The sequence below is a fragment of the Loxodonta africana genome, chromosome 21 (genome assembly GCF_030014295.1).
Source record: "Loxodonta africana isolate mLoxAfr1 chromosome 21, mLoxAfr1.hap2, whole genome shotgun sequence".
Lineage (NCBI taxonomy): Eukaryota > Metazoa > Chordata > Mammalia > Proboscidea > Elephantidae > Loxodonta > Loxodonta africana.
Window position 1 is genome coordinate 39,643,510 of NC_087362.1, and position 13,299 is coordinate 39,656,808.

A 13,299-nucleotide genomic window follows, 5' to 3' on the forward strand; every position below is an offset into this window, starting at 1 on the left:
TGGACCGATGGACCCAAGAACTCATAGGCTATCATTGTTCCCATTCCTGCCGTCTCTGTGACCCATCTCTGCTTCTCTCTGGCTGTCTTTGGACGTCAGTCTCATTTTCTTTTTCTTCAGGCAGCCTTCCTTCTCTGTGCACCCTGGGAAGACGGTTCCCAGCTGCAGGGCTTAGCTGTGCAGGGTGAAGGCAAGAAAGAGCCTTCCCTGCCAGCTGTAGCAGAAAAGTCCCTGGAAGGACTCGGAGTGTCCTGGTTGTACAGATAAACGCTCACTCCTCAATCCAGCAGTGTGGCCACAGGCCTGGGTCACATGACCACCCCTAAGGTTGGGAGTGGTGTTGGTTTGGTAGTAGTGGTCTGGTGATTGATAGTCCCATCTTAGCCATGAAGAGTGTGACAGGTGCATCCCAAAGGAAAGTGGGGTACCGTTAACAATAAAAGTGGGACAGGAAAAGATGACAAGCAGACAGACCCTGAGTTACTACAACAACAAATCAGGATAAAGTCCTGTCATTCTAGAGCATCAGGATACAGTCCAGGAGAGAAAGCCCAAAAAACCCACCAGTTGCCATCATGTTGATCCTGACTCCCGGAGACCCCCTGTGTGTCTGAGTAGAACTGTGCTCCACAGGGTTTTCAAGGGCTGATTTTTTCGGAAATAGATCACCAAGCCTTTCTTCCAAGGCACCAAGCCTTTCTTCCAAGGCACCAGGCCTTTCTTCCAAGGTATCTTCCTTCCAAGGTTCACACATCTAGCCTTTCAGTTAGCAGCTGAGCACTTAACTGTTTATGCCACAAAAAACTGCTGGCTGTGTTCAAATACTCATTTTCCCTTCTTCCTTAGTGACAGAGCCTCTACATTGACCTAGACACACTGGTGACAAGACTGAAGCTTGCATTTCCCAGCCTCCCTTGCAGCTCTTTGTGGCCAGGTGATTAAATTATAGCCAATGATAGGGAAGCAGAAAGGTCAACGAGGCTTCTTAGAAGGCTCCTTGAACAGAAGAGGTTTATCCCCCATTTCACCTTTTCTCTTTCATGCTGCCTGGTCATTCTGGACCAGGGGATAACCTTGAGGATGGAAGCAGTGTTGCAAAGCAGAAAGACAGAAGAATCCTGGGTCCCTGGTGACATTGTGGGATGGCCACACTAACTCTGGACTGCTTATTTCTGGTTGTCTTTTATGTGGAAGAATTTATCACCGTGGTCAGGTCCCTGTTGTTGTTTTGTGCCGAGGTGTCGATTCCAGCTCATAGCATCAGAATAGAAACTGCCCCATCAAGTTTCCTAGGCTGTAAATCTTTAAAGGAGCAGATTGCCAGATCTTTTCTCCAGCAGAGCTGCTAGTGGGTTCAAACCTGTGACCTTTTGGTTAGCAGCCCAGCACTTAACCCTTGCACCACCAGGGTCCCTTTGGTCCTTGTTACCTACCAGCAGCCAAATACAATCCTAATCAATACACCTGGGCTCCAGTCCAGGCCTGCCATGATAGTCCAGGCCTGCCATGATAATCCAGGCCTTGTTTTCCAATTCTCACTGGTAGCAACAGCAACTCTACTTTGTCTTCTCCTTTTTTTTCTTCTTCTTCCTCTTCCTGATTCTCTGAGAATCCAGGGGCTTGAGAAATAACTCTGTGCCCTAACTGTGTAAATGCTTCTAGTGTTATGACATGTGTAATCTGTGTGTATGTCTTTATTTTTCTGGCTGTAATTTAGCTCGGGAACTCTCCAGAAACTGTATTTAGTTCAATGTCACTTAGTGAGGCTTGAATCTTTACTTGATATTCTGCTACCCTTCCCCAAATACTAGCTATCATCAGCAAAATACATATTTTCTACTTAGTGAGATGCAATCTGACCTCTAAAAAGTGAGGCAGTGAAAACAAAAACAAACGGGACCAAAATAACTCATCTATTTTGCAAGAAGCTTCTTTGACCACCAGACTTTTTTATACCACTTTTTTCCCACGTATATACAACATATATTGTAATTCAAAATGACTATTGACTGCAGCTGAGGTGAATATCCACATGTATTGGCCTCAGAGGTAAATATTGACGGAGACAAAGGTAAAATCGATGCTTACCTTGAGGGATAATAAATCTGGATATCTATTGAAATAAGAATTCAATAGGCACATTGTTACAAACACTCATGGTTATCGTCACTTGAGCACGTTTGTACAGTGAGTGGTCAGTAGTTGATTCTAGGCAACTAGAGGCGACGGGAGTGGGTCAGAGACTTTCCCCGGTTCTGCTGTTGTCAGTTACCATCCAATTACGACTCCTGGCAAGCCATACAGTTTTCAAGGCTGTGGCCTCTCTAAAGCAGATCTACCAGGCCCTGCTTCCGGGCCACCTCTGGGTGGGTTAACCATTTGCTTAACAATTTGCACCACTCAGGGACTCCTTCCCCAGTTTAAATCCTCTCTAAGTTTTGTCTTTTTTTTAGTGTCTGACCAGGTAAATAACCTCAGTCTACCCGGTCAATGGACTCAAACGTACCAACAATCACGAAGATGGCACAGGACCGGACAATGTGTTGTTCTGTTTATGCATCCGGCCACCATGAGTCAGAATCGGCTCAACAGCAACTAACAACAACTGCCACCACCACCACCTGGTCAACCGAAATAGTCCACCATTCATCTTCAGGAAGCGCTTATTAATCCTGTTCTTCCAATAATACAAAAGATTGGTATGGCTACCCCTATTTTCTAGCATGGTAAGTTGAGACCGGGAGGAAGAAGTCAAGCAACTTGACCAAGGTTACAGAAATGATAAATAGTGGCACCCTTAATTCAAAACACAGTTGTCTAATGTTAAATTTGGTATCTTGCTACCACACCATGGTCTCTTGATAAGGACTACAAAACTGGAACTCCAAATGCTGGAGATAAATGTCAGAGAAGGAAGAACACAGGAGGTAGAGGGGACAAGGAAATGCTTGTTTGTTGGCTATTACAGACAGACCCTCATAAAGCGACAGCAATAATTTATTTGCAAAAAGGGCCAAGAAACTGCTGTGACCCACTCCCCATCTCTGCCATCAATCTTCATCATCATTACAGCTAACCATTAGTGAGTCATGACGACAGGCCATGTGCTATGTCAAGTATCTTACAGACCTTACTTTGACGAATTCCATAACCCTATGAAGTCAGGTAGCAGATACCTTGTTGCCTACCCAACATTTGTGCCTCATTTCTCCCTGATGGCAGAACCCAATTTTCAGCTCCCTACCCCTCTACTACATGACTAAAATTGGGCTGTGAGTCTCCATCCACCTAACCCCCATATGGTGGCCCTGCACACCTCAGGAGAGACAGTTTAGATAGAGGCACTTGATTTTGGCCAATGAGATGTCCGGGTAAGTCTACATGACTAAAATTGGGCTGTGAGTCTCCATCCACCTAACCCCCATATGGTGGCCCTGCACACCTCAGGAGAGACAGTTTAGATAGAGGCACTTGATTTTGGCCAATGAGATGTCCGGGTAAGTCTAGTCAGGGACTTTGAGGAAAGGTCTCCTTACTCCTAGAGACACACATGAGAAGAGAAGGTATCTTTTTCCTCCTTATAGAAAGACCCCATCCCTCAAGAAGTTTACCTCTTTTCTCACCTTCTAGGTAAGAAGCAATACCATGGTTAATGCCCCATGATTTTTATTCTACAGAGGAGAAAAAAAGCCAGCAGGCAGGCTATGAAACAGTTAAATTAGAGGAAGCCAAAAGAAAGTGAAGAGTCACACATCTTAAGTTCCACTTTTGCCTTCACAAATCTGTATTTTTATAGGAAATCAAGGCACTTTATCATCCAATTATCAGCTATCTTTATGCCATGACCAGAAGCTCAGGATTAAGCACCCACTCTCTAACGCAGGTCCTTGTGGGGACCAGGGGGCCCCTTTGAAGGACACAGTGAGGAGGCACCTGAGAGTGGTAGGCTCCGCCTAGGTAGGCTTTTGTTTGTCATAGGCAGGAAAGCTGGGAGCAATAATGACGAAAGGAGGAGCAGGAGGGTGCGCTGGACACACGGAGCCAGCGAAGAAGGCATAAGCTTCACTTGTGGACAACCCCTGGAGGTACTGAAAAGGCAGGCAGGCATGATTGTCAATAAAATCACAGTTGGGTGAATCAGGGGCTCTGGCTGCCATGTGTGCCCCATCAAGGAGAATCAATACCACGTGGCTTAAAATATGCCTAATTTTTGCCTTTCTTATTTTTTCTGCACTTTTCTCTTTCAGTCTCTTCTGTGGTGGTTACCACAATCAGCAGTTTTTTAAAGGGAGGAAGAACACTCCACTTGCTCTTTGGGTCCCAACAGAAGTTCTAGACTCAAAGCTGCCAAAACTGAGTGGTACAATACAATTGGCTGGGGGATAGAGGAGTACAAGGGTGGAGGACTCTACAGGTAGCTTAGTCTACAGGTAGGTCAAAATAAAGTTGTTTGATGAGGTAAAGTAAACGTCTCAATATGGTGGTCACTTTCCAGAAAAGGATTTGCAGAGTGACCAGTGAACAGTAATACGGAAGATAAAGGAAAGAGTGGTCATTTCTTCCTGAGAAGGCCAAGGTTCTTCTTAAAGCCCCAAGAGAAGGACTTTGCTCAGGGCCACAAAGCTAATTCTGGGGTACAACTAGCAGGCCAATTCTCTCCAACAAAGAAATGGGATTGGGCTCAATTTACAAGATGAGAGTGTTTCTGAGTTAAATCTAGTAACTTCTTCAGGCTTTTCTTCCATAAAACATTGATTACCACTCCCATCTTATATATTCCAACCATTTAAACCCAAAAGTAAAGTGCCTAAATTCTCAAACCAGGGACAAAAGCAATCTACAAAGCAAAAAATTCAGAAGCAAATAGAAAAGGAGTAACATTTATTTTTAGAGTAGTAATACTATCTTCTCTTCATTGCCTTTTTTTTTCATGATTCCAAGATTAATTATAAGATGCTTCATTGATTTAATGGACTTTGTTGTTGCTGTTGCCGTCATTGTAGTTATTGAAAGGGGGGTGTATTAAATAAGCACATAGTTTGAAATATGCATTCTGATTACAGAAATCAGGGGAGGGGAAGTGTGGCTTAGAAACCAGAGAAGGGGGGGTTTAAATATTTTTTAATTATGCTGGTGGGTAGTTGGACGGAGGATCTCAAATACTTATTTTCCTAACAAAAGTCTGCTTTAGACCAGGGGTCAACAAACTTATCCTATAATGGGCCAGTCAGACATATTTGAGTCTCTTCGGGTCATACAATTCTGCCTTTGTAGTGTGAAAGCAGTCATAAGCCATAGATGACCAAATGGGTGTGGCTGTGTTCCAATAACAATTTATTTACATAAACCAGTGGTAGGCAGCATTTAGCCCTGCAAAGACCATAGTTTGCCAGCCTCTGCTTAAATCTCTTTCTCAAACTCAACCACCTTGTTGGAACTTGGTCTCCTTTAAGAATCTAAGAGAGTGATGGACTTTTCTTCAAAAAAAAAAAAAAAGCATCATTTTGCATACAATTGTGAAGAGTTCAAGGGTCCCCTTGAAATATAACTGACCTGAGGTTGGAACCCTTAAACTGATAGTCAAAGTTCCCTAAGCAACTCCACACTCCTGAGACCTGAAGCATCCGTGCTTCTCTGCAGAGGCCATCCTGGATCCATCTCTTCGTTTTTAGTACCTTGCCCAGTTCCTGGTATGCAGTAAGTAAGTGCTCAATAAGTTGATGTTAAATAAATGAGTCACTGATACTTTTAGTTGATGTTAAAGACAGTAGAGATACCAAAGACAGACACCTCCACGGGAATGAACACTAGACAAGGAGTCTGGGTTCCCAGTGACCTTACTTTCTCTGAGCCTCAGTATCCTCATCTAGAAAAAAATGGACTAAATGGTCCATTGATGACTTTTGTAATTCCATGGTTCTAGTAATGAGAGTGTTGCATTCCTGTTCATGGCCTGCTTCAAGCAATTACCAGACTACTTCAAAAAATAAGTTTCAGAGTCTAAGAGAGGGCAAACTGAGGCAAAGAGCAACAGTTTCCTGAGAGTGTGGCTCCTTTGGGTACAGAGGAACCCCATCTCATCCCTCCAAGGTACAAACTAAGCATTTTACAAGTGGCAGCCTCTGGAAATGGACTGCTAATTTAATGTTATGGCCCAAATCTTCATTACCTGCACCCAAAAACCATACAGTTGGGTCTCGTTGTTTGCCAAATGCCACACTTGTTCAAGTCTGGTGCTACTGTCACATGGGGATTATTTCAGGAGCTTTTTTTTCAGCAGGAGCAATGGAGGCACCCCGGGAAAGCTTCCCCATTTATCTGCCAGTACTGACCTCCCCACACCCCTGCAAGGCCAGCAGGCTGCAATGCTAGAGTCAGGACCCTGGAGCTAGGCTCTCATAGCCACACAGGAAGCAGACATGATTTCTCATGCTGGATTTAACGCAGGACCATATTACTATTTTATCTATTTGCCACAACTACAAAAGAGCAGGTTAAGTCCCTTGTAAACACTCAATCATTTCCAAGAGGGAGGCCCACTTGATTTACATAAGCACAAGTAAACATGCAGAAAAGGATGACACTTAAGAGACTTAATGTTTCCTGACAGCAATGAATTGCCATTCATTAAGACACTTTGCACATTTACCAGGAAGAAGTCCTGGCACAAGGACTATAAAATGGCTCAAGACTGCATTAGCCAACCAATGAACATCTGTCTCCAGCTGCTCCAAAGCAAGGCTATGGCCATGATCAAAAACGTCCCTATCTGGACCATTTCCCTTCCTCTACCCCCCATACCCAAAGCCTCAGACACTCCATGGGTTCAAAGCCAAAGAAAATGACATTTCTTGTGATCAACATCTCTGTTTACGGTAATCAAGAAAAGGGCAGTCAGTGAGCAAGCCTCAGGATGCCAAGTGATTGCTTGTTTTCAGGATAATCAATAAGACACTTATCTTGAAAGATTCATGCAAGTTTGGAATCAATTATGAATGGGATGATAATGAAACTCTGCAAGAAGAGTCACTGGATTGTTTTCTGTTGTTGTTTTTTAAATTTTTATTGGAGAATTATGTTCCATTTTGCTGGGCTTCTCTGAAATGTTATAAAATTTTAAAAAAGAATACTAACTACATTGTGTCATTATCTAATAGCTAAATTATCTCATTCTCTAGTAGAAATTTTCAAATTGGGATGTTATGGAACCACAGGACAGTATCTTTTAGGTTTAAAAAAGGAGGGGGAAGGGTTTCTGTTGTGGGTGTGAGGGAATGCTATGTAGTGTACAGTGGAAATGGCATGAATTTTTATGCAAATGAAACCGTGTCTGAAATCAAGGCCTTACCTGCTCATAGATGGTTGATCTTGGGTATGCCACTTAAACTCTCTAAGTCAAAATTCCCAATATTTACCATTGCCATCATAGAATTATGGTAAAGATTAAATAAGATTATCTATATGAACGGTTTGACTGCTAACCAAAAAGGTCGGTAGTTTGAACCTACCAGCCTCTCCTTGGAAACCCTACAGGGCAGTTCTGTCTGCTCTGTCCTATATGGTCACTATGAGTCGGAATCCACTCAGTAACAACAGGTTTGGTTTGGTTTATATGAAAAGTTTACCACAATCCCAAGCATATAATAAGCACTCAATGAATGTTAGTTATTCCTCATATTAAAATTCTGACTTGGCCACTTTGAGCAAGTTACTTAATCTGAGTCACCACTGGCTTCTTTCTAAAATGAAGATTATAACGAGTACATTACAAAATTTTCGGGAAATTAAATTAGATAATGTGTAAAGGAGTGCCTAATACATGAACTGGTACATGGTAGGTACTAAAAATGAAAAATACCCAACCAGAAACACAAAATTAAAAGATAAACAGGAAATCTAGTCTTATCTCTCATTATGTAAATAAGGAAGCCAACTGAGAGGCACATCTTGCCTCAGGCTACTTGGAATAATTTCATGAATGGGCCTGGAACCAAGCCCCTTGAGAGGAAGGGAGGCCTGTGACTCAGAAGGGCAGCAAAGAGCAATAAGTCCCTAGAAGGTGAGCAATAATGCAGGGTCAGTGGACTCAAGTCAAGCTGTATCATGATAATTAGAAATTTGACCATGTCTGGGAGTTGGGGGCCAAAGAATACAGAGGAAGGGACAGAAACCAGGACTTGGGAGAGAGCTAGGCCCGATCTAGGTAAATAGAGTGTGGTACAAACTGACTTTGAGGAGGATGCTACTTAGGTCAAGTAATCCCAGCTAGAACACCATGATGGAGAAAAGAAGGGGGAAATTGCAGAATACTGAGAGCCTGTGGTTCACATGAATTAATTCCAAACCTTACCGGCCAGTAAAAGTCCCATTGGGAGCCCACCAGTGGATTGAGCTTGGGGAATTGGTGAAGGCCTGCATGAATGAACACCATACTAAATCGTTGGCCCCCAGAGACAGAAGGCTAAGGAATTCCCAACCTCCTAGCCAGCAAGCTGGGTAATGGTCTCCATTCAGCTTCGGGACTTACTTCAGGGAGAACCACAGCCAAGGCCTGTTCTCCTCTCAGCCCTAAATAGATCACCTTTTGGCCTGAGCTTGCAGATTACTTTTTATGGGCCACACCATTTAAGCTGTCCCTGTGGTCAGAAATAGCCCGGGGGTGGTCAGAACCACAACCTTGTAAATCTGATGCTATATTTGGTCCACGCAGACATGGCTGAAGAGTTTCTTTTTAGGCTCAAGTTTTGAGTAGCTGATCCATAACGGCCTTTGAACAGGCCAGGGGAGGAGGCCTCAGCATTAAAGTGGTACTCTCATCCTTTCCCCATCTTTACACCTTTCCGCATCTTCACACCTAGCCCCTCAGACACTGCAGTTGTTGGAGAGAGGCACTTTCTGTTCTGGCTGAGGCAAGAGGTAAATCCGCTCGTGAATGGAAAACTCCCTCAATTTTTATTTTTTTATTTTGCTTACATGCATTAAAGTGTACAAACACTAAGTGTACAGCTTGATAAATGTTTACATGTGTATATATATTCATGTAATTCCCCACAAAAATCAATACATGGAACATTTCCAGCACCCCAGGAGGCTCCCCCTGCCCCTTCATGATCATCACCCCTTAGAAAGGAAACTGCTATTCTGACTTCTTGCATGTGGAGAAGTTTTGGCTGCTTCTAACCTTTATATACATGGAATCAGAGTATGTACCCTTTTAAGTGTCTGGCTTTTTCACTCCGCAATATGTCTGACTCTGAGACTTCATAACGTACATAAAAATAATACCTCCACTCACTTGCATTGAGCTCCCATGAATACGGGGCTCAGAGCAATTCTCGTGCCTAATCCTCACTGTAAACTCGGCAGATGGGTATTAGTATTCCTGTGTTACTGATGAGGAAACGTAAGCTTAGAGAGATCAAGTGACCTGGTGCATATATACACACACAAACATACATATGCATATATTGAGACATCGGGGTTATGAACCCAAGTGTTTGGACTCCAAAATGGCTGTCATTTCTTCTTGGCCAATTTGCTTGAGTATAATTCATGTAAAGCCCTTCTTGCAATGCCTGATACACTATATATGACAACAAATATTAGCTGTGGTGCTGAAGGAGCCCTGGTGGTGCAGTGGTTAAGAGCTACAGCTGCGAACCAAACGGTCAGCAGTTTGAATCCACCAGCCGCTCCTTGGAAATCCTATGGTGCAGTTCTACTCTGTCCTATAGGGTCACGATGAATCAGAATGGATTCGATGGCAACGGATTTGGTTTTTTGGTTTTATGGTGCTGAAGATGATAAAGGTGTTGGTGATGATTATATTGGGCTTTGGATTAATGTGGACCCCTGGTGGCACAGTGGTTAAGCGCTCAGCTGCAAACCCAAAAAAAAGTCAATAGTTTGAACCCACCAGGCATGCCTCAGGAGAAGATGTGGCAGCCTGCCTCCATGAAGATTTATAGCCTTGAAAACCCTATGGGGCAGTTCTACTCTCGCCTATAGGATCGCTATGAGTTGGAATCGACTCCATGGCAGTGTTTTGTTTTGTTTTGTTTTTTTGGAGCGGGAGTGTTAATGTTGAGGAGGAAGAAATGAACAAGAAAGACACGGTCCTGGGCCTCCTGGATCTTACAGTCCAGTACGGATGACTTGCAATAAACACACAAAAAGAGTTTATAATGACAAATCGTGACTATGAAGGGGAGGGAAAGGCTGCTTTGGGCCGTGGTGAATGGTGAAGCTTAGACAACATTACTGCAACAGTGTTTTCTTTCTTAAACTGTTGGCAAGTAAGAAGGCTGAGGACATTCAGCAATGTCACAGAGCGGCTATGTGGAGGTGCCTAAAATACTCCCCCAAATAGGTATGCAACACTAACCAGCTTTGCTCTAATAAAGCTCTTCACCTGAGAGGCTCAATTGCATCTGCAGTGGGCTCTTCAGAAAGAGCACTTAAAAGGCAGCTTCGCCCTTGACTCTTGATTCTGCGTGTCAAAAGCACTTAATTCAAACCCTCTGGATTACCAACACCACGGCAGGGGCAGGGGCTCCTGGGCCAGACCATCCCCTGCCTGAGGCTTTGACATTGAAGGCACTTGCATTATCATTATTTTATCACTGAGTCAATCCCAGCTTTGTAAAATTCGAGTGGAACCCTGATTATTTCCAGGTCTCGTTTTAAGGAATCACTGCTGAGTACATCTTTCCACAAAGCCTGAAATCTACACTATGTACTATGATCTGGGATTCTGCTTCAGGCCCCTTGTGAAGAAATTCATCATAATAAACAAACATAAAATTACTCTTACATAAACCTGTGTGGATTCCTTAATATGTGATTCTAAAGTCCTTTGAAGATACACAGGAATGTCTGGCTTTTCATTTTACACTGATGAGGCTAGGTTCTAGAGCTGGTGCACACAGCGAAGCTGAATAGCCTCAGAATTACTCTTAAAATGCAATTTCCTTGGGAGTCTGCTATAACCTCCCTCAATAGGACCAAGAAGGTCAGGTGCTGCTCCTGTACTGCTTTAGGCCCCCATACATTTGGCTGAATCACCAGGTAAAGCGGTTGCTTGGGTTTACAGACCAGGTCATTAAAAAAGCACATGACTAAACATTTCACATAAAAGATGCTCCAAAAGACACTCACAGGACAAAGACTTCAAGAACAAGGGACTCCTGCCTCCCACCTCCTATCCTCTTCGGAATGTCTGTTTATTGAGGGGAATGGAAAAGATCACAGAACTATGTGAACTTCCATTTATCTTGGGTAAACCTGAGCTTGAACTGCTTAAATGTCATTATCTCATATCCCCTGAATTAGTCGAGCTCCAACACACAGTAGGTCTCCAGTCAATGTGAGTAGGATGACCTCTCCCAACTATTGTAGCAAATAGCAGATTACCAGGGCATTCTGCACTCGGGGGTAGGATAAGGATCCCTGGGTAGAAGTAGCTGGGAACCATATTTTGGCTCAACTTGATAAAGACCTTTCTAATAATTATAATTATGTATAATAATAAGTTCACTATTAAACTGGGGGTCATCAGTCACTTAATACAAATGACATAGCAGAGATAAACTTATCTGGCTGAGCTTGGACTAATCAACAGCCCATGGACCAGTGACATTTCCTGTGATGTTGTCACTGGTCAGAAAATGATTAGAAATATGAAGATTGTATATAGACTTTTTCATAAAGCTACACATATCCAATTTTAAAGTTGTCCTTATACACTAAAGGACAACATTGGCAACCCAATCAATGTCAGCCTATCTGAAGCTTATGATTTTTGACAAAATAAATTTGGATGCGTAAGAAAATACGGGGTTCCCTGTTTATAAGGAATATGCTTTGATGTCCCATTTTCATGTGCTATGTTTTTTCGGGTTTTTATGTTAATATAATTAACAGTTTTAGCTACATTCAACAGTGCCTCAAATTATAAGTGTAACCTAACGTAACATCGATTGCTTTCAGAAGTATAGATCTTACTTTATTTTTACCTTCACCTAACACACTTTGACCATGTATTGACCATTCTTCTGACCGTAAATCTAATCAATAATTCACTCGTGCAGAACGTATAACTGTACATTTTCTGCTCATATAAACCCACTGATAATGAGAGCCGATTATAGAGCAGAGAAACCAAAGATGTTCATGTGCCCAGCCTTCCTTCTCAGAGGACTAACCTGAAAATGATCCTTGCCTGGCCTCCAAATGAAATATTTAAAACACTGTTTTGATGCCCCAAGTTATACCTGACATATTTGTCGATTTTCACAGCTGCTGGGAGTGATTAGATTTGGGGGTCAGTTACTTTAAGGTCATCTTCAGACCACAAATTTTAATTTCAAATAGAGGATGACAAACCTGATAAGCAAAACTTTATAAAATAAAAGGATATGAAATCAACTTACACTACTAGTTGGTATGGGGAAAACTTCTGTATTAAGTCCTGTCATCTGAAGGTAGGGAACCTGGTGTTACAAGAGACAATTTTCCTGACAAATAACCTTGATAAGTTACGACACCTAAAAAATCCAGTTATTAACTACTTCAGACCATGGGTAACGTTTATTCTCAATTGGGAGGGGACTGCTGGGGTAAGAACCTTCCATTTCATGTTTCAAGGCATCTACTGGTAAAGAACGTATTCTTAGAGGTTAACAATAGATCTAAAAAGGTCACTACCATTAACATGTAAGATGACAAGACTAGCAAGCAAGCTGTCACAGCTGCAAGGGGTTAAACTATAAAGACAAGAAGACGGCCTAGAAGTGCTTTAAAACTCAATTAAAATAAAACCAGTTCCTGTTAGTTTTTCCAATCCAGATTTAAGACTCATTCTATATCATCTACTCACATGAAAAAGGGCGGAGCAATTGAATTTTGAATTACGCTAACCCATTTTCTCAGCTATAGAAAACGCTGGCTTCTAGCCCAATGAACACAATAACCACATGTTCAAGACCTTTAATTATCTAATTAATGTAGTGTCATTTTAGCAATTAGTTCAAATGATCATATGCAACTTTTTTCTTTAAAAGATCAGAATGATAAATATTTTAAAAATATTTGTTATACAGCGCTATATCCTCACATTAAGAGTCTACAACAGCAATTAAAAACAAATAAATGGCCAAGAAAACTTAAAAAAAAAAAACAAAAAAACCAAACCCGCTCTAATATGACTGACTGCTGATTTTCATATGATAAATATATATGACAAGTTCATAGACATCCTTTCGATATCTACTAGACTTTATGACCACAGATTACCACCTG

General features: G+C 42.2%; 1 protein-coding gene across 4 annotated transcripts in view; it reads right to left on the reverse strand.

The window, feature by feature from the left end:
- The window catches only part of WWOX (WW domain containing oxidoreductase), a 1,096,383-nt gene that overhangs the window by 605,166 nt on the left and 477,918 nt on the right, over nt 1-13,299 (reverse strand). The window lies entirely within an intron of this gene.